This window comes from Pezoporus occidentalis, unplaced genomic scaffold (assembly GCF_034315485.1).
Source record: "Pezoporus occidentalis ecotype Australia unplaced genomic scaffold, CSIRO_AGI_Poc_V1 ctg92, whole genome shotgun sequence".
NCBI lineage: Eukaryota > Metazoa > Chordata > Aves > Psittaciformes > Psittacidae > Pezoporus > Pezoporus occidentalis.
The window spans coordinates 2,653,830-2,678,518 of record NW_026916284.1 but is presented as its reverse complement, the minus strand read 5'-3'; the positions used below and the strand labels follow the sequence as shown (position 1 = coordinate 2,678,518).

The 24,689-nt window shown below is 53.0% G+C and overlaps 1 protein-coding gene across 20 annotated transcripts in view; it reads left to right on the top strand.

Moving 5' to 3' along the window:
• Positions 1-16,283: 16,283 nt before the first annotated feature.
• The window catches only part of NFASC (neurofascin), a 79,634-nt gene continuing 71,228 nt past the window's right edge, over positions 16,284-24,689 (top strand). For 17 of the 20 annotated variants that reach the window (XR_009962137.1, XM_062605371.1, XM_062605383.1 and 14 more), the window contains exon 1: positions 16,284-16,436. The gene's annotated coding sequence lies outside the window, so the exon portion shown is untranslated. Of the gene's footprint in view, positions 16,437-17,028; positions 17,172-24,689 lie in introns of those variants that run through there. The other 3 variants (XM_062605382.1, XM_062605381.1, XM_062605367.1) reach the window with 2 other exon arrangements.

Here is a 24,689-nt window from a genome sequence, read left to right as displayed (position 1 = left end):
ATGTAGGCACCTGAGATGGGTCCTGAGAGACCTGGGGGTGGGGGTTGAGCTGGTGGCTGCTGCCTTAAACAGAAAAGCATCAAAAGATCCAATGTGGGCACTTCCAGAGCTTGACCAAAATCCCTGTGCCTGATGCATGTGTGCAGGAGGTTTCCAACAGGACTTGCTTCCTGATTCAGTGCAAGAACTTGCTCTTAATCCTCATCCACCAACTGCCTCCAAAATCACTTTGTATATGGGCCAGAGTATAAAATAAACTGGGTTGTTATCAATAATGAAGCAGTTTATGTATCTACATTCGGTATGACTGCCTCAGCATCTTTGCCATGGATGTGGGAATATTCCTGCATGAATAGCAATCATGGCTGGCCTGGTCCCTCTGCCTCAGACCCGTTGTGCTCTGCAGCTCCTGCACCAGGCTGGGGACATGAGGATTAATCCATGCATAGGATCTGGTCTGCTGGGGCAGGTTATCAGCAGCAGGACCATGAACTCCTTTTAGATTCCCTTCTGCTGCTTGCTCACAGTGCAAGGTTTTGACTTTTCAGTGCAGAAACCTGTGCAAACATCCTCCAAATCCTCTGAGCAAACAGAGGAGCTGCCACTGTTGAAATCACGTAGCAGTGGCTGAACCAAGGGCTCATCCCTGTCCCTGCTGCCCAAGTGGGAATCTGCTCACCCCGGGCTGTGCTGAGCACAGGTACCAAGATGTGAACGTTGCTCTGTCCTCGGGGCAAGTTGTGCTCACATCCTGGTCAGTCTGATCACCCCAAATGGGTCCTGCGGGACCAAGGCAGATGGACAACAGGGAGCTGGACACTGAAACTCCTGCTGACCTGCACTTCAAATGCTGGCCAAAAGCCTGGAAGCGTCCTCCTGAATCACCTCCCCGCACAAGCCACCGGGCAGCCCCATATCACCACTGGCACTGAGCCCCATGGGGTCCTTTGTTTTGGCTGGTGCAAACTGGTGTTGCTATGGTGTGGGAAAGATCTGACCTCTCAATCCTATGAACGTGCCTCATTCCAGGCTCGTGGGTATGGAGCAAACAGTGGAACAGAGCAAAGTGCATTGATTTGAAGCCTCTGCTGAAGGAGGTGATTTACATTCCCCGACCTGCTGCCCTGATCAGAAGCGAGCGTGGAGCAGCCTCTCTGGGAGCGTGTCCAAGACAAGATCACATCTGTCCCCTCTGTTTCCTCCTTGTCTCTCACCAGACTTCTCCAGATGGCTTCCCCTGAGGAAGGGGTGAGCCCAGCTTCCAGTTAAGGACCAGGGAGCAGATGACTTGGCAGCGCCCCTGGAAGCTGTTAGGCCCTTTAGTGGCTCTGAAAAAGCCATCCCTGAGCTCCAGTGCACACACGGTGCCTGCCCGAGGTGGCAGGATGTGCTGCAGAGGTCTGATGTGGCCACGATCATCAATAATGGATGCAAGAAGGGAAAAGCCATGCGCAGTGTTCCTAGCAGAGATCCGGAGGGCAGGCTGGGGTGCAGGGGAGGATTTCTGCATGGAACGCAGAGCAAAGAAGAGCCTGGGGAGAGATGTGGGCAGGGGGCACAGGCGAGATCCCCAGGGGAACCGCATGGGTTAGGGCTTGGCTTTTCACTTGGTACTCGCTGCATTCATCAGCAGCCTAATGAAATGAGGAGCCAGCAGCTGATTGACATCTGCAAAATGAAACCTTTCCTCTGGAAATCCAAGCTTTGGTTGTTCTGTTTGTTCTAATGAAGGAGCTTTTTCCCAAGGAGAGCAAATTCCATGAAAATTTTCATGGCGTTGAAAGTTGAGATGGAAAGTTTTAGATGTGCCTTATGGGAAAGTCCCCAGTGAGCTTCCAAAGGAAGCAAAGTAATTTAGAATGGAATCCAAGCAGAGCCAGTGGAGAAAACTGAGTGCTGGTGGAAGTGATGTGCCCAGATGGTTGGGTCTGCATAGGGAAGCATGTGGAAGGGACAGCTGCAGAATGAGAGATGCCTGTCTGGCTCTCCATCCTTCGGGTGAGGAGCTGAGAGGAGCTGTACCACATCCAACACTCCCCTCCAGCTCAGGCTGTGAGCTTCCTTCCAGAAGAAACACTTGTGTCACCAGCCATATGGGATATCGAGGCTGTAGGTGATGCTTGTGAGCACTGAAGGAGTCATGGAGTGGGGAGGAATGTGCCTGATAGCCAAGTGCTGCAGGGAGCCAGGTGGGATGATCCATAACAATGGGCTGGCAGTGATTTCTACAGCTCATCCCCAAATCTGAGATCTGGGATAAACCCCATCTGAGCCCACGGCTGCTGGACATGAAATGATGCTGGGAACTGCAGATGCTGCTTGGGAGGGTCTCTGGTCTCCTGGGAAGCAAAGATCTGCCCAGATTCACCTCTCCTGACCTGAGATCTCCTGTTAGAAATCATTGAGATAATCTGAAAGCTGGAGAGCAGCGGCAAGGGGAAAAGGAGCAGGACAGGGAGAGCATCAGCTCGTGGTGGCTGATGTGGGACTGTCGGGTACTGTCAGTGTAATTATGGGAAACTGCTGCCGGATAAACACTGCTGCATTGGAGCAGTAACTGTGCAGCAGCCTCGTGTTCTTCTCTGTACCGGAGAGGAACCAGTTTCAGCTCCTAGTGTCTTGACAAGCTCAGATGCTCTGATGGAGCGTGCTCCATCCTCTCCTCTCTGCCTCCAGCGACAGCTGGTGAGTGCATCCCTCCTCCAGCTCGTTCTCTCCTCTGGAGACCATAAAACACCATCCCATAAGTGTCAGTGGCATTCCAACAGGGCCAGAGTTTCCCTTTCCTCATGGGAAGGAGCAAACCAGTGTGTGTGGTACAAGACCAAAGCCTGAGCCAAAAGCAGGCTTCATTTTTGGCAGGAAAATGCAGTCTAGCAATTTTCTCATAACTTGGTGTTTTTGCCATACATTCTTGGTAGTAATTGTGGTAAATAAAGAGCCTTTTTGTACAACTGTAAACAGTTTACTGCTGTTCTACAGTGAAAGCCTGGCTCCAGGCTCCTGCAGGAGCCCTGGGTTCGGAGTGGGGCTCTGCAGTGTGCTGTGGGGCACCCTTGTTCTGAGCTTCTCCAGGCTGAACACCCCAATGTTCTCAGCCTGTCTCCATACAGGAGTGGCTCCAGCCCCTGGGCATCCTCATGGCCTCCTCCGGACTTGCTCCAACAGCTCTGTGTACTGGCTCTGGATGCTGTGTGTGCTCATAGGGTACCTGGTGTCTGTAACACCCAGAATCCCGGAGGCAAACGCTCCCTGCTGCTGGGAGAGGTTTAGCTCCTGGTCTGCCTGAGCCTTGGGGTGAGTTAAGGGTCTCCTGGGCAAAGCAGGAGGAGGAGAGGAGGGACCGCTGGAAAGAGCAATGGGAGTGAGCAGGTGGGTGTTGGTGTTTATGGAGAGCAAGATGAATAGAAATACGGACGGATAGCCAAGCCATGAACCATCCTGGGTAGATAATTACATGCTGGATTGATATGCCACTGAAAGATGATCGATGGCTGCATGGAGATGAGCGGATGGAGAAACCCGGATGTACAATCCTGCTCTCTGCAAACTGGTCATGGTGGCAGAGGGGCAGGGATGGGGTTGCCTTGGCTGGAAGGACGCCTGCAGTGTCCACCTCCCTGGCATGAAGCTGAGCTTACTGTGGGCACAGCTGGAGGAATAACAGCTCTGGTTTATCCCGGCCCAGCCGAGAGAAAATGGAACGAAGGAAAGTGAGTGTGATGTTTATAGACAAGATGTGATAATCTGACAACAAAAAGTGATGCTGAGTGCTGCAAGGTGGCTCTGGAGGGGGACCAGGGATTCTGGGGCCATCCAGGTGCACGTTAGTGCAAATTGTCCTGTGCAGGAGAGGAAGGAGCCTCGTCCTGAGAACCTATCAGGGCAGCCCTATTATGTGTGCTATTGACAGAGATTAATTCATTGTTGGAGATGTCTCTGATTCCATTAAGGGAAGCGCTAAGGCACAAATGTGCTGACCCTGTTCAGGCTGTTTGCTTGTCAGTCAGACTAATGCTCCCCGGCACTTCCCAAGTCCATGTGCTGCCCAGCTTAGCCAGCCTCGCAGCGAGGGCACCTCGTACATCATGTTTCTTAGAAACCGATGCTTGCATCCGCCTATTAGCAACAAATCACCCGAATTCCACATCCTCTCTGCGCTTCAGAGACTCCAAATGTGAGGAGAAGCCTTAACAAAAGCAGGTTTGAGGGAATGGCAGAGCTGGCCCCTGTGCATCGGGGGCTCCAGCTCATCCCAGCGACCTCCAGTTGGATATTTGCACAGTTTGGGGTCATCTCTCTAAATTCCTCTAATCTCTTAATCTGTTTCTTTTGTAAAATTGATTAAACCAGGCTTTATAGGATTGACTTTATCAGATTGCAGCAGAAAGAGAGGAGGTGCCCACAGCAAGTCTGTTGGGAGCAATTACTACAGAGGAGTTGAGCCTTCATTTGTTGCAGAGGGGGTAAAAAGCCAGCTCAAAAAGGAATGTTTCCATCCACTGCAGGAAAAGCAGATGCAATGGCTGTGAACTGGGGGGGGGAGCTATTTTGGTATTCAGATAAATCAGCTTCTTAAAGAGCAGTAATCAAGAGCACTGCACATTGATCGTTATTGCGATGGTGGGTGGGAGTGACTTGGGGAGAGGAGTGAGGATGCTGGTGCACTGCTTGCAGCAGCAATGGACATTTAAAAGAGTGATATCCTATAGAACACTGGTGGTGTAAGTTGGTCATTATTAGGTTATGCCAATAGGATGAGTGTATTTATTATGGAATGGTTTGGGTTGAAGGGACCTTAAAGCTCCTCCAGTTCCACCCCCCTGCCATAGGCAGGGACACCTTCCACTAGAGCAGCTTGCTCCAAGCCCCATCCATCAGGGCTTCCTCTGGATTTGCCCCAAAGTTCCAACATATTTAGGTTTCTGTGTTAGAAAAGATGAAAGATGCCACCACTGCCCTGCACAGAGCCCTGTAACCTCCTTTCTGTGCTCAGCCCCATCTGATGATCCCTGCTAGTGCATAGAAGCGGGAGCTCCTGCTTCCAGATGGCAGAGTAGGAGGATCGAGCCCATGTGTATGACAAGGGATGGTAGCATTTACTAACCTCAGCGCCCTTCCCCACCTTTTTCCCTAGTGTCTGAGCTCCTGCCCTCCCATCCCATCCATTACACCCCACGCAGACACCAGCACCAATTTACTTGATAAATCCTGCTGCTTGTTCTCGGAGGGATGGGGCCGGCCCCGTGCTTTCAGGAGATTAATTTTTGATTTATTGTTGGCTCCAATGATTTATTGTGATCCTTCCCCAGGGAAAAGACAGGGCTGTAAATATTTTACATGCCGCTGGCTGGTGACAAGAAGCATTGCTGGCTGGTAATGGGGTGGATGGGGGATTGGAATCACAGCAGCCTCTCTACCCAACTACTGGCAGGCGACTCCAAGCGTCTGCTGGTCTGTTAGAAGGGAGGCAGAGGGAAAGGAGCCCCACCCCGTGGTAAGTTGTTATCTTATTAACTGAGACAATGGTCTTGGCTTTCTCCACTTGCCCTCGGTGCTGCTGCTGATTGCAATGAATTGAATTTCAAAGCGTGGTACAGCCTCGCTGAGAGCACGTTGTGCTCCCCAGTGAGGAACAGAGGCAGCTAATAGGAACTGCGTTTTAAACCAGGCCGAATAACCCCACAGCAACCCCAGGCAAGGCACTGTTGGACCCCTTCTGCTTCTATGGAGACCCCCAAGTGCTTTACAGCAGGTGAGCATCCTGCCTGTCCCCATCTCACTGGTGGGCAACTGCAGGCCAGAAAGGGCAATCGTGAGGCTATTTAATGAGCCAACAGCAGAGCTGGTTCTTCTGACCCAAGTGTCCTGGCCTCAGGGCCCCACTGATTCCTGGGAGAGGACCCACGAGTCCCACAGGGGCTTGCTTCTGGCAACCATTCGGACAACTCTGGTGCCAAGGAAATGCCCCAAAGCTTCCTTACTTGCCCCCTGCCTGCGCTGGCCTCTGCTCTGGCTCCGTGGAGGGGTGTGAGGGAGCCCAGGGTGGTCTTGAGCACAGGCACGAGCCCATGGGGCTCCCTGCTCCTCCCAGGGTCATCCGCAGGGTGCTCGCTTGATGCTGTGCTTGGTGGTGCTGTGAGGAATTGGATCAAAGCGAAGCTGTGTGCGTCTCTTAGGGAGAGCAAAACCGGGCAGTGCCTCCTGCTAAGTTATGCAGAGCATAATGGGTTTCTTTTTAAAGGTGCCTTTCATGCCCCTCTCCCAGGGTTTGAGACAAGTGAAAGTGTTTAGAGCTTGGGTGCCCCTCAGGATCCCTCTTTCTGTACACATAAGGATGATGCTCACGCACATCAGTGACGATGCAGGTGATGACAGTCGGTTCCTTGATGTTCCCTGATGCAGGATGGGGTTTGTGGCTCTCAGTATCCCACATCCCGACCCAAAACCTTCCATGGTCCTCAGAGATGCTTGGTCAAAAGAGGGAATAGCTGGAAATTGGGTGGCATCCCTTTGTATTTTGAGAGCTTTCCCATGGATTATGCTTTCTTCTCTGCCGGAGCTGCCGTGCTCAGATCCCTCAGCCCTGCTTGTCTGCAGAGCACTAATCAGCAGCCGCTATAGGGAGCCCAGCTGTCCTGTGCTTCCCCATAAACTTAATGGGGTGTGAAGAGGAAACACGCACAGGGCTCGAGCAGGGCTTGGGGGAAGCCTTCTCTTGTTCTCATGCCCTCAGTTCACTCCACTGCTAATTCCTTCACTCATTTTCATAGACTCAATCACGGAACAGTTTGGGTTGAAGGTTAAAGCTCCTCCAGCTCCACCTCCTGCCATGGGCAGGGACACCTTCCCCTAGAGCAGGGTGCTCCAAGCCCCTGTGTCCAACCTGGCCTTGAACGCCCTGAAGATTTCCATCAGTGCTTTGAGTTCCTTGAGGAAGGCAACAGACTTCCTGTCCTCCTCCCACCGTGTATCCGTGCTGCGAGGCTGCTGGCGGGGGGATAATCAACGCTGGGATATTTTTACTCCTACAAAACCCTTCCACCTCTCTTCATTCCTGAGCAAAGCCACCCAAATCCCCCTGTCCCCAGCTCCCTTTGCCACCTGCCAGCCAGAGGAGGCTGTTGGCAGTTGGTGACAGCAGGGGTGACAATCATCCACCAGTGCCACGCATGCAGCATCCGCCCTGCTCAGCTATCTCACTGCAAGGAGCCAGCACAGTGCCCATGGCACACAGAGACCCCCAGGTCTCCCCTGCAGGGTGAGGAGGATGTGGTGTCATCATCCACCTCCTAAAATCATGCTCAAGGGAATGTTGGTCCCAGCTCCATCACCCTCAGGTCCCAGCTCCATCACCCTCAGGTCCCAGCTCCATCACCCTCAGGTCCCAGCTCCATCACCCTCAGGTCCCAGCTCATCCTGCACTGGAGCATGGTGAGGGCTTTGTGCCTTCCTTTGCTTCTCACTTCTTGCCTGAACAGCAAATAAACCCCTTTCCTCCTGCTGTTAGATTGGAATGAAAGAGGGGAAAAAAGCCCAAAACAAAACAACCCTCCCTAACAATAAGTATCTTGGAGGAGAAAAAACTACCCAGAGCATTGCGGATGAAAGAAGGGCTGATAAATGAAAATGTTGAGGCAGAAAGGCATTAGACAGCACTAGTAATTGTTAATTTGTACTCGGATTTAGCACGAAAGGGCTTTTATTCTGGGTTTCCATTTGGAGCAGTAACACAGAGCAGAGCTTGCAAACCCCAAGGGGGTGGGTAAGAGAAAAAAGAAATCCTTTAATGGATTTTCAAGTCTCCAGTCCCAGCAGCCGCTCTTTTTGCTTCTTGTTGTTACTGGTTAGAGCAGTAAAGCCCCATCCCAGCAGCGCGGTGGGCTCGCTATTAACTGCCTGAATTCCCCAGGGCAGAGGAGGCACGGCCATGGGGGGGTGCTGGAGGCTCCTGGGCTCTTCCTTGTTGTATGGGGAGAGCAGAGGTGCACCGGAGCCAAACTGCAGCTGTTGAGCCCCACGTTAGGAGACAGCCCCAGCCCCTGCAGGGTGATGCTGCACACACCAGAACCAGGGAAAACCCCGGTTATTTGCACTCTGCCACGGGTGAGGAGGAGGGAAGTGAAGGCAGGAACTTATTTGGGTTCAAACAAACAGGGGAGGTTTAGGGTAGGTCTGAGGCAGCAATTCTACACTCTGAGGGTGGTGAGACCCTGGCACAGGTTGCTCAGAGAAGCAAGGGGCAGAGGGTTGGAACCGGATGAGTTTTAAGGTCTCCTCCAGCCCAGGCCATTCCATGATCTGATTTGGAGCAACAGGAGCCCAACACCCAAACCAGCACCCTCAGACCCCAGCTCGCTGTGACTCCGGGGCCATTGCTCCCCATCCACCACCTTACCTTTGGCTCTGTTACCCTCCCACCTATTCATGGGTCAAATCCCTGCCTGTCCCAGTGAAGGAAGTGGGACCCCAGTGTGCTTTCTGCACCATGGCCAGAGTGATACTTGTGGGTGGCTGGACCAGAGGGCTCTGGGGCTTCAGGGGAGGTTTCTGCCATGCATGGATATGCTTTTCCCTGCAAGAAATATTCTGCTTTAAATGGGAATTGATCTGGGGAAGTCTGACAGACGAATACCATAAACAAGATCAAATGAATTTATGACTGTTGTCCCTTGCAGCCTGGTAATCAATGAACAGCCGGGGAAAAGATGCTGGAGTGGCAAAGTGCTGGGTCTGTATCAGCAAAAGTAAAAGTCAAGTCAGGCACCGTCGGATGCTTGCAGCTGCCTTTGAGATGTGCAGGCTGGAGCATGATTTGATTTACTGACTGCACCCCGGCCGGCCCTGCTTGCACCTCCTCCTGTTTGCAGGTGGGGAGATTGATGAGCAGCTCTTTCCCGGTGGTATTTGCTTACACTTTGCCTCATTATCTGCGTTGCTTTAACATACGTATGTGGCAGCATCTCCTCCAGGATGTTCACGCCGGGAAGACTGGACCAGGAGCTGCTGCTCCCGTGTTTCTTGCCTGTTGCCTGTGCAGGCTCAGCCATTGCTGTGTTGTTAATGATGTGTGTGCGTCCTGCAGCTTTATGAGCTCTTATTCTCTCTGAAGATCTCTGCTTTCTTACGAGTTTGTGGCAGAGGTTCCCAGCGGGGGGGTTTTACTGCCTCAATTGCAGGGCTGGGACAGGCTCATCTCAGCCTGGCCCATTAACAAGTAATCACTTTCTCTCCAGCCCAGACTCGGTTGTGTTGGCTTCTCCTATCATTTGCTTTAGCTCAGAGTGAGCTTTGAACCGTGCTGTGCGGTGCTGGGAATCAGGAATAGAAACCAGCCCATTCCATTGCTGCTTAAGGGGTTTCATCTCATTCAGTCTCACATGGCCCTGGGATGGGGTTGAGCTTGGTCTCTGGGGGTTACGACCCCCTTGCTCTCAGTTGGACTTTTAATTCCCGTTTGCACCCATGGTGCTCAGTGGCTGCCGAGGGGATACCAGAGTTAATGCCTGTGCAGACGATCAGACAACCAGAACCACATCTCCTGGCCTCAAAATCCTACCGGTTAATCCCAGCCTTCACGCTTGCTCCACACCAGAGCTCTGGGAACCCGGGAGCACCCAGGCCCTGTTGTGAGCATCCTTCCCTGTGCCCAGCCAGCAATAAACATGTCAGAGGCACTAAGCTTGCAAGGATCGATTGCCTTCACAGGAACAACAAAGCAATTTGCTGTCTAGGTCTTGTTCTGCTGTGAATAATAAGCAGCCGTGGAAGCCTGGCCTCTGGAGCACCTTGTGCACTTGGAATGTGGAAGCCCTCTGGGACTTTAAAGGCAGGGAGCGGAAAAACAAGGAAAGGGGAAAGGAGGGAGGAGGATTCCAGGCACAAGGTCAGCATCATCTCAGATACCTGAATCTGTCAGTGCTGCAGGCAGGGAGCAGTAATTCTGGAGGGTGTAGAAGTGCCTCTGCAATGGGGAGAGGGCAGTGCAGGCAGTGGTGCTCCCCATGGCCAGCCTGGGGAGCCCAGGTCACCGTTGGGGCTGGGAACAGCTCGTGGTTGCTCATAACCTGATCTTGTGTGGAGCTTCTCTCCTGCAAAGCTTTCTTTAATGAGCGCTCCTCTCCTGCACCAGGACAAGCACAGCCTCGCAGGGCAGGGGATGCTGAGTGCGGGGCAGGACATCTCCATCCCTGCAGCTCCGTGGGACAAGGGTGAACTCCCAAGGACAGGTGTCGTGGTTTAAACCCAGTCAGGTAACTCGTTCACTCACTTCCCCCCCTTCTTGCCCTCCCCCTGCTCTCTGAGGGATGGAGAGGAGAATCAAGGGTTGAGATAAGAACAGTTTAGTAACTAAGGTATAACACAAATCACTACTGCTACCACCAATGATAATAATGATAAAGGAAATAACAAGGGAAGAGAATACATCATCTCACCACCAGCCGACCGATAACTCGCCCCCCCAGCCCGACCAAGCTCCGACCAATACCTCCTCCAACCCTGCAGTCTCCCAGCCCTTCCGGCTCCCAGTTCCCTCCTGGGCATGACGTGCTGTGGTATGGAATACCTCTTTGGTCAGTTTGGGTCAGGTGTCCTGTCTCTGCTTCCTCCTGGCTCCCCCTCCTCCCTGGCAGAGCATGAGCCTCACAGAGTCCTTGGCCAAACCAAAACATCGCTTGTTATCAGCTCTGTTCCCGAGCTGAAAGTCAAAACATTGCACTGCACCAGCTACCAAGGAGGAGAAAAATGACTGCTACTGCTGAACCCAGGACAACAGGTCTCTTTTGGCCCTCTCCAAACCCACCCTCCTCCATCAGCTGGCCTGTGGCTGGGTGGTGCTCGGCTCTGGCCATCTCCCCATGCACAGCCCAGCCTCTGGTCACTGGGAAGGGCTTTATTGTCCCCTGGAGCCAGCACCACCCTGCTAGACCACCAAGCACTGCCAGTGATGGAAATGCAAGAGCTGTGTCCTCCTTAAGGAGCTGCACAGCTCACCAAGTCCCTGCAGCAGCAGCCCATGCAGAGGGCAGCTTTGGCCTGGGGCACCCAAGGCCTTGCAGATCCCCGTGCCCCAGGGACACATCCAAAGCCAGATGCTGGTGCTGCCCGCACAAGCCCCATGGCGTGTGCTCTCCCTCAGATCAGATGCAAAACCAGCCGCTGTTTTCACAGGGTTCTATGATTAACCCAAAGAGAGAAAGAGAGCAAGGAGGGACTCGTGCGTGTACCGAGCTGTGCATGTTCCCAAGGCCAGGACATGAGCCCTGCCCGGGAGCCACGGGAGGCACACTCAGCTCTTTGACAGCAGTATTTTGTCCCTCTTGCTCCCTGGAGTGTTTTCCGCATGCCAACATCAGTCCATTAACATTGAACCCAGCTCTCCTTCCCCTTAGCAACAGCATCAATATTTATGATGTGTAGCTAATGCAGTCTACTTATATGATTTCTAGGATTCCAGGTGGGAATTCTTTGTCCAAAAGACCTCCAGTACCTTTCAGGCTGCGATGCTGCTGTTCCCCTGCAAAACAAGCACTATGGATCTGTGACCTTTCTTTTACAAGCTATTTGATGCTGCAAAGACCCAGCTTGCAGCAGCTTCTCAGTCAGGGAGAATTGAAGTGGGAATACAGGTACCAGAAACCCACCCAATCCTAATGGCTTTACTTAGGCAGGTTTCTGTACGTGCCTCAAAAGGACCAAGCCTATTGATTAATGAACAGATGACCTGACAGGAGGCTGCAGGGAGGTGGGGTCGGCCTCTGATCCCAAGGAGCAAGCGACAGGACAAGGCGAAACGGCCTCAAGCTGCTCCGGGGGAGGTTTAGATGGGGGTTAGGAAACAGTTCTTCACCCAAAGGGTGCTCAGGCACTGGAACAGGCTGCCCCAGGGCAGAGATCGCTTTAGGACTGACACATGCCAGGCACAGTGCAACAAGTGGGATGTTTCCCCTCCTGGCAGCAGTGATCTGAGTGATGGCCCCGATGCTGACAGTTCCTCCATGGAATTCCCAGCCCCAGGAATGGATGTTTCTATCGGGGCACATCCTTTAGACTCAAAGCTTCTCACTGCCCTTTTCTGCCTGGGGCTTCTAGCAGCCAAACCCCAGACTGCTGGCTGCTAAAACCAGTTGAGTGATGATGATGTTCCCTCGCTTTTAATTAAAAGCCTGGCATTTACAAATCAAAAATAGCCACACAGGGAGTTTTCCTGCCCCGGTATTTTAACTAATACCTGTTAGTTATTAATTATTCATGATTAATGAGGGCTTTGCACATCTTCCTTCCACACAACCCTGAGTCATTTGCTATAGCTGTGAGAGAGCTGCTGGGTTTAGTGACAGCAGTGAAGGTCCTCGTCCTTCTGGGGCACCAGGGGAAATGCAGCAGATCTCGACTAATTCATGGCCAAGCTCATCCCCAGGGAGGGGACCTCTGGTCTGCACAGAGCAGAGGGATGGGAACAGAAGCAGGAGGGAGAACTTCACCTCTGGGCTTTGAGGCCAAAATGCCCAAGTTAAGAGCCTAAAGTTCAGCTCTAAAACACTGATCCCAGCCCAAGGTCTTGCTGGGCTGGGGTTCAGGAGTGCTTGGACACTAACAGCCCTCTGGCCTTCACTCTACAAGGAGAACTGGTGAGGAGCTGCTTGCTGACAGCCCCTCCAGCTCCAGGAGCACATTGTCTTTGTCAGCTCATTTGTTTCTTCCAGGTCACCTTTTCCTTCTGGACTCGGTAGGAAAGGATGCTCCAGTTCCACCGGTGTAACATGGGCCTCCAATGCAATGCAAAGCTGTGGGCAAACTGCCCAAGAGGCAGCGGATGCTGAGTGCTGCACCTGTGGGTTGTACTTTCAGCCCAGCCAAGTAGGTGGGATCCTCTCTGTGCATCCCAAAGGCAGTGGCTTTCTCTGCTGCAGCTCACTTGCTGCAGGGTTCCCCACCTACATCTTTGCTTCTGTGGCTGCGATGTTCCAGTCCTGTTGCTGTTTGCTCCATCCTCCTGTCCAGCAAGCGTGCTGGCAGCAGAAATTGGTGTTCTGCTGCAATCTAGTGGTGTAGTGCATGGAACAGGTTCACAGCAGTCATTTCAGGCTGAAGGTAGGCTCCCAAACAGGTTTTCCAGGCTTTAACAGGTAAAGGCTGACTTCTGCGGAAGCTGGTACTTGTGTCCCTGTGCTCTATGCTAACAGTTCCTCCATCCAGTGATGAAAAACAAAAATGATGTCCACTGCTCTTTATAATAAGCAATAGAGATGGATGATGAGCAAGATACATGATGCAGAAAGGTGTTTTGGAAACCATGACCTTTGAATTGTGCCCTCTGGAGAGTGCTGGAAACCTTTAGGGTTATGATGGGGGATGTTACTGACGTCTTGCACCATGAGCAGCTGTCTTGTGCTAGAAATCAAGGTGATAGGAGCTGGCCTGATCTTTCCCAGCTGAGCAAGCTCCTAATCCTCTGGCAGTGAATAAGTACATTGGCGCAGGGAGTGCCCTTCACTTCAGTAGGGGAGTTTGGGAGGGAGTGTGTGTGATTGAGAGACCTGTCTGAAAAGAGCAGGATCAGAGCAAAGCCTTGCTCACATCGAGCTGCTTAATATTTCCTGGTGTTGGACACGGGGTTCTCTGGGAATGCCTGGAGCTGTGCAGCAGAGGTTTCAGTGTGGGGGACTTACCATGCTCTGCTCTTGTGGGTGCTGGTGCCCATGGGCTCCTCTCTGGGCTGCCCCAAAGTGGGGTCCCTGCAGGGAGCATTCCAGACCTGGAGCCTGGTGCAGAGGGATTTGACCCAGAGTGGGGGTTATTAGAGGGAAAACTCAGGGAAACAACTGCTTTGGGATGCTGCTTTGCAAAACCTGCTGGAGGATTGCTTGGGCGTACGGCTGTGGCTGAGGGCTCATAGAGTCCCAGCCTGGTTTGTGTTGGAAGGGACCTTAAAGCTCATCCAGTTCCAACCCTGCCACGGGCAGGGACCCCTCCCATCGGAGCAGGGCGCTCCAAGCCCTTTCGCATGTGGATTTTTACTTGGTGCAGGTCCTCCCGCCCGCAGACCCGGCTCAGGGTCGCTGGTTCCTCTCCTTCACTGCACCCATTGACTCACACGCTACAATCCTCTGCTCCTGAGCCCGTGGTGCTCACACACAGGCTCTGGGTGAGCCACGAGCGGCCCCGCGGGGGGGGTGTGCGCTAAACCCCATCCTCTCCAGCAGGGAAGCGCCGCTGGGCTGCAGGTGGCAGCACCGGATAACGGACGGGCTGCGGGCGCTCCTGGGCATCGCCGCCGGGGAGGGGACCGGGGCCGGTGGGTTCCTGCATCCTTCTGCAGGCGCAGAGGGGCGGTGCTGCTGGCAAGGGAATACCGAGGCCTCTGGGGTTGGGTGCTCCTGAACGGGATCATGGAACCCAGCCTGGTTTGGGTTGAAGGGACCTTAAAGCTCCTCAAGTTCCAACCCCTGCCACGGGCAGGGACCCCTTCCACTGGAGCAGCTTGCTCCAAGCCCCTGTGTCCAACCTGGCCTTGAGCACTGCCAGGGATGGGGCAGCCACAGCTTCTCTGGGCACCCTGTGCCAGCGCCTCAGCACCCTCATAGCAGAAGGGTCCCTTCCCCTTTTAATCGTTAGCTACCAAGTCTGTGCTCTGCTGCGCGCTTGCAGGGGCTGCAAAGGCAGGAGGAGTGTGTTTAAATGCCAGTCCTGGTTTTAAATCCTCTGTGCCAACACCGAATAGAAGTCCAGGGCATTAAGGAGGCAAGATGGGATGAGCTCCGTGTCCTGTGCTCTTAAACAGGGAAGCACGGACTGGCTGCGACAACACTGTGATTTATGTCCTAGGGGCAGTGAAGCTGCTGCTCCATTAAAACCAAGTGCCTGGGCTGTGCATCCATCACTAGCTTTCCCTGAGAGGCTCAAGTGTCATAGCAGGGAGCCCATGAATCCATCTTTCCAAGTACAAATACTTTAAGGCTAATCAATACTTTTTTTGTCCAAAGAGATTGGTTGGAGGAGAGGAGCTCATCTCATTTCTCCTCGTTGCCCATTCCCTGGTTAACCACGTTAATTTGATTGCAGTGAATCCCTAGGGAGACAGCAAAGAAAGGGAACCTCTGTGAGCTCTTGAGTGAGGACAAATATCCAAGTGGATCTGGCAAGGAAGGAGCCCACAAGGGCCGTGTCAGGAGCCAGCCCTCACCTCTCATGACTGGGCTCTGCCTTGCAGGAGGTCACAGATGTCTGTTTGTATGGGACATCCTTCTAGTCCAAGCACATGCTTGCTGCAAAACCCCAAGCACCTAGGCCCAGCTTCATGCTGGTTTTAACCAGTAACTGTCCCAGTTGTATCTTGCAAGTAGAGGGTGTGATTTCCACTGCTCTTGGAATCGGGTTTTGTGTTCCTGCAGCTCCTACTCCATAGGAAACCTGCATTGTACAGATTCTTTTCCTGATCCATGCAGGAAGGTTCTTTTCTCTGGTGGTCCAGGACACACATTTAACTTCTGACATATGAATTCTTCACTGGCTTTCACGGGATGGTGACGCATGCAAATGCAAATGTATCTTTGGGATCTCAAAGCTTTCTTTGGTAAACCCCTAAAGGGCTTGAATATGTATGATGTGCATCAGCATGTTTGATATGTGTTATCACACGGTCTAGGGTGAGGTGTCCCTGCCCATGGCAGGGAGGGTTGGAACTGGGTGATTTAAGGTCCTTTCTAACCTTAACTATTCTATGATTCTGTGTTGTCTAGAATATGTGCTAAATCAACACGGATCAGTGTGTTGCTAGAGCAAGTGCCTATATTAGTTTAAGTTTCACAGCCTCAGCAGAACATTTGCTGTGCAATAAGATGCAGGGCGAGGGAAGTGGCTGCTCTTGCTGTGAGTGCTTCCTACGGGGGGAGACTTTAATTAAACTGACATTCCTGATAACCAAGTCAGCGATGAGATGCCCGGGCTGGGATGTTGGCAGGAGCTGGGTCACTCCATGGGGAGCGTGCCCATGGCAGGGAGCCACCAGCAGGCACCTTACCCAGGGCTGAGGGTGCTGCTGCTCCTCTGCAGCAGCCCCGAGCCTACGGAACCGCCCGGGACCGGTGCTGCAGGCGGGGAAGGGCCGTGACCGGGTCGCTTGTCCTCCCCTGCCCCAAACCCCTGAGCTGGGCTTCGCCCCCCGGTTTGTGGCCCCCGGTTGTGCTTTAGTGCCCGCGGGAGCTTCCTGGGGGTGGCTCAGGCGGGAGGGCGGAGTCGGGGCTGCAGCTGCTAATTACGGGCACCGCTAATGAACCTCTCCTCACTTTCTGCTAGCTTCTGCCTTCCTCCCTGCCTCCTCCCGGGGCGCGCCCGCCCGCCCGGGAGCGCGCAGTGCGGCGCGGCCGCGCTCGGGAGCGCGCAGTGCGGCGCACGGAGCCCGGCTGCGGCGAGTCCCGGCGCTCCCGGAGCAGGTAAGCGGGGAACGGGGGTACCGGAATGTGGGGCGCTCCCGGGGGATGCTCGGGTCCATCCGGCAGCGGCACCCCCCGGGCAGGGCTGGGTGTGGGGCGGGCTGGCTCCGCACCGTCAGCATCATCACCGCGGGTTTGGGACCCGCTGCCTGCAGGGTCTCCCCCTTATTTTGCCCTCCCCGGCAGGTTCCGCATGCGAGGGGGAGCCGGGTACCGGGCTCTGGCATGTGACGGGATTTTTACTGTTACGTCATGACATCGTGTCTATGCGTGGCGATAATATCCCGATATGTCAGCTGGGGAAGGGGGTCGCATCCCGGCTAGAGACCCTGGTGGGACAGGGCACGGCTGGGTCCCCAGAGGAGCAAAGCTCGCCCTGCGGGGCGGCCGCACACTGATGCTTCCCTCTCGTGGTTTTTGGGGTGGATTCGTGTTCATCTGGAACATCTTGGGCTGGGAAAACGCATGCACGGCCTCGGCTGGAGGCCCCTGGGGAAGCAGCGGGCTGGGATGCTGCGCTGGAGGAGCCGGGCCCCGCCGCTGGTGGTGACTGCGTGTTTCCCATCTGCCTGTGCCCGCAGAGCAGCTCCCGGCCATCGATCAGGCTTCTGGAGGTGGGGAAAGTGCTGAATCATTTGTACTCCCGGCTGTCCGGGCGGCTCAGCCTTTCCCGACCCCAGGAATGGGCTGCAGGGACCGAGGGATGCTCTGCTGGCGGAGCGTGGCCTGCAAGAGGTACCCGTTGGCTTGAGCGCGGTGTAGCATCTTCCTCGGTGGCCTTAGCTGTTCCTTGGAGGACGGGGCGCAGAGAGGATGCAGCGCTTGCGGCGTGGCGAGGCCTCCGGGCATGGGGATGTGGGGAGGGACGAGGGATCGGGAAGGTTTTCTCTGGAAAACCCCATCCCTTCTGCCATGGGAAGGGCTCGGGTCTCGCTGCCGGGGCAGGGCTTGCTTTTGCCTTTTCTGTGCTGCCTTTGAGGTTCTTTTTCAAGGTCAGTCCTTGGAAGTGCTCCTGTGGAACACTTGTGAAAGTCAAATGGGGAGTTTCTGAATGCTTTTTGGCAGAGGGGCAGAGGAAAGGGGCAGGGGAACGTGAATATTGCAGGAAAACCGGGATGCTGACAGGCGGAGCGGATGCCTGGCTGGTTTAAGATGGATACTGTGGCGCTGTCAGAGTTTAAGTGTTTCCGGGGTGCTCCCAGCAGATGCTGAGGACAAAAGCAAGAATCCAGTGACTTTTATTGCGATGCTGCCTCCTTTCTTATTGCCTGTGCTCCTGTGAAATCCCCCCCCCCTTCGGCGGCAGGGCTAAATTGATCAGCATCATGACTGCTTTGTTTCCCGAAAACTTTGCAGGGCCTACCTTGAGAGATAATGGCTCCAATTCAGCATCCAATTGTATTTAACGGCTGGGGCTGGGCCCTTGCTGACTTCCCTTTTTTGTGTAGCTGTAACACGAGTACTACATAAATAATGCATGGAGGGCTGCGGGAGGATGGGCTCGAGGTGTTAAATTTGAAGATGGACTTTGCTCCTAGGGATTGAGGCGTCGGGACCGGCCTTGTCTTGCTTATAGGATGGAGCTGGTGGTAACAAAGCTCCATCATCATCCTCAGCGTCTCGCCAGGGCTTACCGCTTTGTGTTGCCTTGGCTGTGGCTCAGGGCCTGATTTAAACTTGTCAGTCAATCCAATCATCTCTTCTGCCGGCTAATGATTAAATGGGAAATATCCCAAGCTCTCAGAAGGTATTAATTCATAATGAATTATTTGCTTTGCTGTGATCTAATTGTCTTCATCTTCATGGGTCTTGTGTAGAAAATCGATGCTGCTGCTGGCAAAGTGCCACTGCAAAGGCTCTCTGCAGTGACCAAGCATCAAAGGTGGTCAAATAACGTGAATAACAGCAAGAAACAAGATCTCTGTCTTCATACCAGAGCTTCTGCCTGAGATCCTGTGGGAAGGCTGCTCACGAGCCCCCTGTGTGTAGGTCTTCACCTGGTTGTACCCCTCCTGGAAGGACAGCACTGAGAGTCCATGGGTGGGCTGTGAGGTGCAGCCTGTGCAGGGAAGGTGTTGAGATCAGGTGTGAATAGTAACACATCGGGGACTAGAAAAGGAAAGCTGCAAATGCAGGCTCAGCTGCTGGTGATTCCTGTGACTGTGAGGAGAGTCAGAGTGGACACGGACAGGAGGCAAAGGGACGTCTCCTGGTGCCTGGTTCTGGTAGATGGGAAATGGTAACTGCACGGCTGTTAAAGCAGTTTAATCGGGGACTGGAGCAGCTCTGCTCTGGAGCCAGGCTGAGAGAGCTGGGCTGGGGCAGCCTGGAGAAGAGAAGGCTCCTGAAGGGGAGACCTGAGAGCAGCTCCAGTGCCTGAAGGGGCTGCAGGAAACCTGGAGAGGGGCTTGGGACAAGGGATGTAGGGACAGGCCAAGAGCTGGAAGTGGATGAGCTTTAAGATCCCTTCCCAAACCATTATGTGATAACTCTCCACTGAAAGGAGTTTTACTTCCATTGCTGTGTTTCAAGCCTGGTCAGGTGACCCAGTGACCTTGGGAGAAGGCTCCGGGGGTGAATTACTCATAGGTACCAAGTACTTTGCCAGACTTGAATCCCCTCTCCATTCCCCTCATCTCTTTAACCCCACTGAGCAGAAATGTGGCAGTTATGGGGGGTCTCTACCAAACAGTGTCTTGATAAACACCAGTGCTTGCAGAAATGGAGCCTCCCTGGGCAGAGGGAAGGCTTGGACAGCTTACCCAGAGCTTCAGCGAGTGTTGGCTCCATCTTGTTCTTGGTGTGATCTGGTAAGGAGCTCACAAGGAAAAGGTTTGCACTGCTTTTTCAGGTGAAATAAAGATGCAGCAGAGTTGGGAAGGTTTAAATCCATCCCAGTTTACACTGTCTCCATGTCCTGCGTAAAAAAAAACCCAATTTTTACTTAGCATAGAATAGTTAGGGCTGGAAAGGACCTTAAGATCGTCGAGTTCCAACCCCATTGCCATGGGCAGGGACACCGGTATGAATAAATGTGAATTAAAGCAAAACCTGGGAGGAGATTTTAGAAAACCCAGGGAAAAAAACCCGCTGGTAATTCCTCTTTGAATCTTCCCTGTTGCCTGGGTTTAGTTTGCCCTTCCCAAGATATTCCCTTGTACCTCCAACCCAAGCAGGCAGCTCAGACCCAGCATTGCATTGAGGGGTTAAAGCTGTTGAAAGGCTCTGGCAAACCTTGTTGGGGAGGTCTCACTTGTCCGCCTGCCCTCGGGTAACTCCTTTCAAGAAGAATTGTAAGTGCTGTGGGATGACTTCTGCCCTCTTCCTCCTGCTTGAAGCAGCTCAGACCTTGCTGCCTTTACCTCTGCTGTCCAGGATACTTGGGTAATTGTAGGGATCCAGCTCAGGATGAACTCGGAGTTGTTGCCACGCAAAATAATCCCCCTCCTTTTTCCTTTTTAAATCCAGATCTGCAAGAAAGCGTTCTGTGTTGTCCTGGATTAAAACAGAGGAGGATTTAGACCTCAGCCTGCTTATAGGGATCACCATCCCTTGTTAATAAGATAGGAGGAGAAGGATTAACAGCTGAACAAGTAGAGATGCTTTTGTGTGGCTAAACAGAAGATCCCAGGGATGCTGGGCAGGGACAAGTCTTTCTTTGCCTTGCTTCTTGAGCTCACCTCAGTTCAGGATCCTTTGGATCCCATCCTCTTGCTGCTGTGATAGCCTGGTGCTGTTATTCTCACTGCACAAGGTGAACCTGGAGGTTTGCTTGAGTTCCTGGCAGGCTTTCTGCTGCTTTATGCCTTTTTGGCAGTAGATTTTGATGTCTTCCAGCATGAGGCCTGATGGGTTCTTACAGACCTTCTAAGTCACAGCAAGCAGATACTGTTCCGCTGTCAGCCTGCGTTCCTCCTGACATGCCCTGGCACAGACAGGCAGGGCTGGCAGCTCAGTGTAAGCTGGGAGGTGGATGGGGCTCACCTTGAATCTGCAGAAAATGTGGTGAAATCCCCTTTCTGCTGTGAAATGTTCACTTTTCCTGCTCCTGCCAATAACCTCAAGAAGCTCCAAGTTAAAAGGGAATGTGGGGTTTCCCAAATTGAGACCACCGGCTAAGGCACTGACCTCTTGCTGTTTTCTGTCCATATTAAGTAGTAGCTCCTTGAGAAGTGGCTTCTGTGTTCTAGGGGTTATTCAGGGAGCTGTGATCCTGACCAAGCACCCAGGCCCTCCGTTTAATTTGCTTGGTGTCCTGCACGGGTTCGGTGCAGCGCTAGGATGGACATTTCCCCACTTGAAGACTTTTCTTTCCATGTAAGACTCAGGAACATGGTTTAGTGGTGGACTTGGCAGCATTAGGTTTATGGTTAGACTCAATGACCTTCAAGGTCTTTTCCAACCTAGATGGTTCTATGGTTCTATGCGTATTTACACTGAAAATGCAAACGAAACCACAGCCTCAGGGTCCCTTCCCACCCAAGCCAGGCTGGGGTTCCACGATTCTCTGCTCGAAGGATGATGTCCCCCTGAGCAGGAGTGAAACCGCTGCGGGTCAGGGAGTTACGAGCGCGGGTGGGTGGGCGGGAGGACGCAGTCTGCCTCTCTCCAGGGTGCTGAACCCTCCTGGGGGTGGCGGGGGCACCCCGGGCTCCACCGCAATCCCTGCCTACGAGCTCCCTGTTGCTCCTTCTGTCCTTGGTGAGGAGAAGGGAGAACAGGCATAGCTGAAACAAGAGGATGCAAGGGAGAGGCATGAATCCCCCCCATCCCCGGGTGGCTCTCAAGCAGTAGTTTAGGTTACCCAGAGAGGCCTGGGGGTCTCCACCCTTGTTGGATGAGCGTTTTAAAGACCCATCTGGATCAAACCCTGAACAACCTGGTCTGACTGTATAGCTCATCCTGCTTCCAGCTGATGGCTGTACTAGGTGACCTGCTGTGGTCCCTTCCAGACAGAAGTGGCTTGTGATCCTGTTACCTTCAGGGTTTTCATCAGCAGGAAGCAAACCAACCTGCTCCCCCTTTGCATGGCTTTGTGAATCCTTTCTGATGTACAAGGATCAACTTCCCATCCTGGGAAGCTGCTTTTCTTGGATGCTCACAGCAGTTTGTATTGTCTATTCACAGGGGGCAGGAGGGAGGGAAAGAAACTGCAGCACTCCCTTCTCACACAACAAACTGAGAAGGTGAAGGCCAGCCCTGACTCTTGACTTGCTTCTGGAAGCTTTACCCAGTCTGCTCAGTTAATGAGGAGCTGCCTGTGCTCTGGTGTGTGAGTGGTGCTGAATGCCATTCTTCCTCAAGCCATTTGGATGATTAGGACTGCATCTTGTTCCACAGGCTCTGAACAGTTCCACAGGAGGCTATGGTACCACCAGCCACCTCATGCTTAATTACACAGTCCCGTTTGTGCTAGCTGGGAGAGTTACGAATATGCCTAACAGCAGAGCACGGCTCTGCAGCTGATAAAGACACATCTGTACACTGAGCTGCACCCTTTTGAGTTAAGGGCCTAGAAAAAGCTCTCTTTCTTGCTGTCACTTAAATGGTGTCAGGATTCGTGAAATCTTGCTTTCAGATTCTTACCAGACCCAGCAACAAAGGCTGCTTGTTGCAAGCTCATTGGTTTCTGTTCCAGTCCCTGTGACGTGCTCACAGATGTGTGCAGGCAAGTGGGAGGGAGGAGAGGGATGGAGAACCGAGGCTTTGTAGCCATGCACGTGTGGCAGCATGCATGGGACCCCTCAGGCCAGCCCTGCTTTCATGATGCATCTGGCATGGCCCAGAGCATGCTTTGGCCCTGTCGTTCTGAGCAGTCTGCAGCTGAGCTGCAAGCCTTGCAGCACCAGTGGCCACTTAAACCTTGGCATATTGTGGCTTCTCCCACGGCAAGTCGAAGGGAGTGTAGCTAAGTCGGGTTTGATGCTCTCTGCAGTGAAGCTGTGGGTGTGAGGGTGCACCAAGAGCAACCTCTTGAAAACCACATCCGATCGACTCAGGGAATTGATCATCCTGCTTCCTTCCTCCACTGCATCTGTAGTAAATTCTGGGTTCTAATAAAGAATGTCTTGACACTGAACTTTCTATCGAAGCAAAGTGCTCCTTCCCTTTGCCAAATCTGAACTGGAGCTAATTCATACATGTGTTATTGGGCTGCACTTTTTAGGAGACAAATGTGTACAAAAGAAGTGTCCTTCAAAATGCTGCGTTGCGTGTCACAGCCTGGCATGTCATTGACAGCTCTGCTACCCAGATGCCAAGGCCCACAGGGGTTTATTTCCCAGCCATAGCAGCAGCTGGGTCCACAGCCATGTATTTAGGGTTGAGCTCACCCGAGTTCTCCTGGCCATGGTGACAGCTGTGAGGCTAATCTGGCTTGAGCCCAGTAGGGCAGGCTTCTCTCTAACACCAGGTTTCATGGGCTCTGGTTTCCTTGTCTTCCTCTCCAAGTAGACCAATCTCTCTATAGAGCCTTGGGTTTGGGATGGAGGCAGCACCGGCTCCTGTGAGCACCAGGAGCTGAGCTGGGGAACCTGTGTTTTCTAAGTATCCCTGGCAGGCTTTTTACTCAGGAGATGACTGTTTGCTCAGCTGTGCTGCTTCTTCCTCCCTAACCTGCCTTGCAAGACAAACAAAGCTGAATTATGCTTATGTTCATAAAATGGCCCTGGTCCACGATGCACATTAATGTGTTTAAGACTTCTTTATCCCAATTAAGAGAGGAGTTAGAGGCTTGTATGAGAATAAATGAATCTCTGATTACAGAGCTTGGATCAAGCACTGCAGAAACAGGTTAGTTAAATCCCGTGGAGTGACTGGGATTGTCCCTTCTGGGCAGGGAGGGCACTTTGAACTGCATAAATAGGAACTGAATGCAGCGAGTCTCAGCTCTCTTATTGGCATTCAATTGTTCCCCAAACCCTTTTATCCTTGGAATTCACTACCTGCTCTAGATGCTTTCCCAACAGCAGGTTTATGATGGGAGCTATATAAATGCACACACAATATGATGGTCCTTGTGGAAATCAAACTCACCACAGCACAGGGAGGTAGGGCTGGGGGGAAGGACATGGGCTCCTGATTGAAGCAACCAGTCAAAGCAGGAGAGCCTGAGAATGAGCTTTAAATAAGTGTATTGCCTCCTAGACTGAGCAAACGTATAATTAACAATAAGATAACAGGGTGGCTCTACAAGGCACCTAATTGCATTTTCAAATGTCAGCTTGTCAGCTCTGATTTAGTCTTCACTCAATCTGGGCTTTGCCAGAGCAGTGTCTGGTTTTAAATGGCATTTCCCTCTCCTAGCAGCAAGGAAGGCTCTTCTCCTTCCTTATCTCCGAAATCTCTGTTAGCCGAGCTCCTGATTTGCTTCACCTTAGATGTGGTTGCATTGCTAGAACCTGTTATTAGTCCACTGGGTAATGCAGACAGTTTGATGGGGCAGAAGGAATCACACCCCAAGCAGCAGGAGACTGTCCTGCAGGCTGCAAGGCCTTGCAGTAGCCTGAGAAAGTCTTGCAGGCACTTTCCCCTTGCTGCAGGTGATGAGATATTGCAGTGAGTGCAGACGTCTGTGCCCTGGGCTGGATCTAGGTGTGATCAGTGCAGATGGCTCATGGGGACCAGGGTTCCGCGTGCTTTATGACGTAGGCTTCCGTTTGCTGATGTCAAGGCAGGAGCTGGCTCCCAGCAGCTCCATGGGGACAACGGAGATTGCTTGATGGGAAGACAATTGTGCCACACTGGCAACTTCCTGACTTGGCTGAGAAGTCCTGTGCTCTGCTCTTAGCGCTCTGTGTGCTTAAAACTGCATCAGTTTAACGTGAACGATGGTGTTTTGAGCTGCTTTGCTGGAGCATTGATGTGTACCAGGTCTGAGCCAGCCAGGCAGGAACCCTTTGGAAAAGACCTTCTCCAGCAGAAGAGTGGATAAGAAGGAAAGGAGAAACTGAACTTCTCTGTAAGTGTCTGGTCCTGGTCTGTGGGTGCAGGATATCACTGCAGGTGTGTGGGTACCTTGGCAGCCAAGGCTCAGGCTCTCTGAAGGCTGGTGTGTGTGACTACGGGAGTGGGGAAGGAGCACAGGGACGAGGAGCTGCCTCCCCACGCCAGGGAGCTACATCCCTGTGCCCCTGGTTCCCACCCGTGCAGGGAGCAGCGGCACACAGGCTGCTGTCGTGGGAGGGAGCTTAACCCGCACTGACCAGCGTGGCTGTATCATGGGCAGGGATCAGCATCACGCTCCTGTCTGAA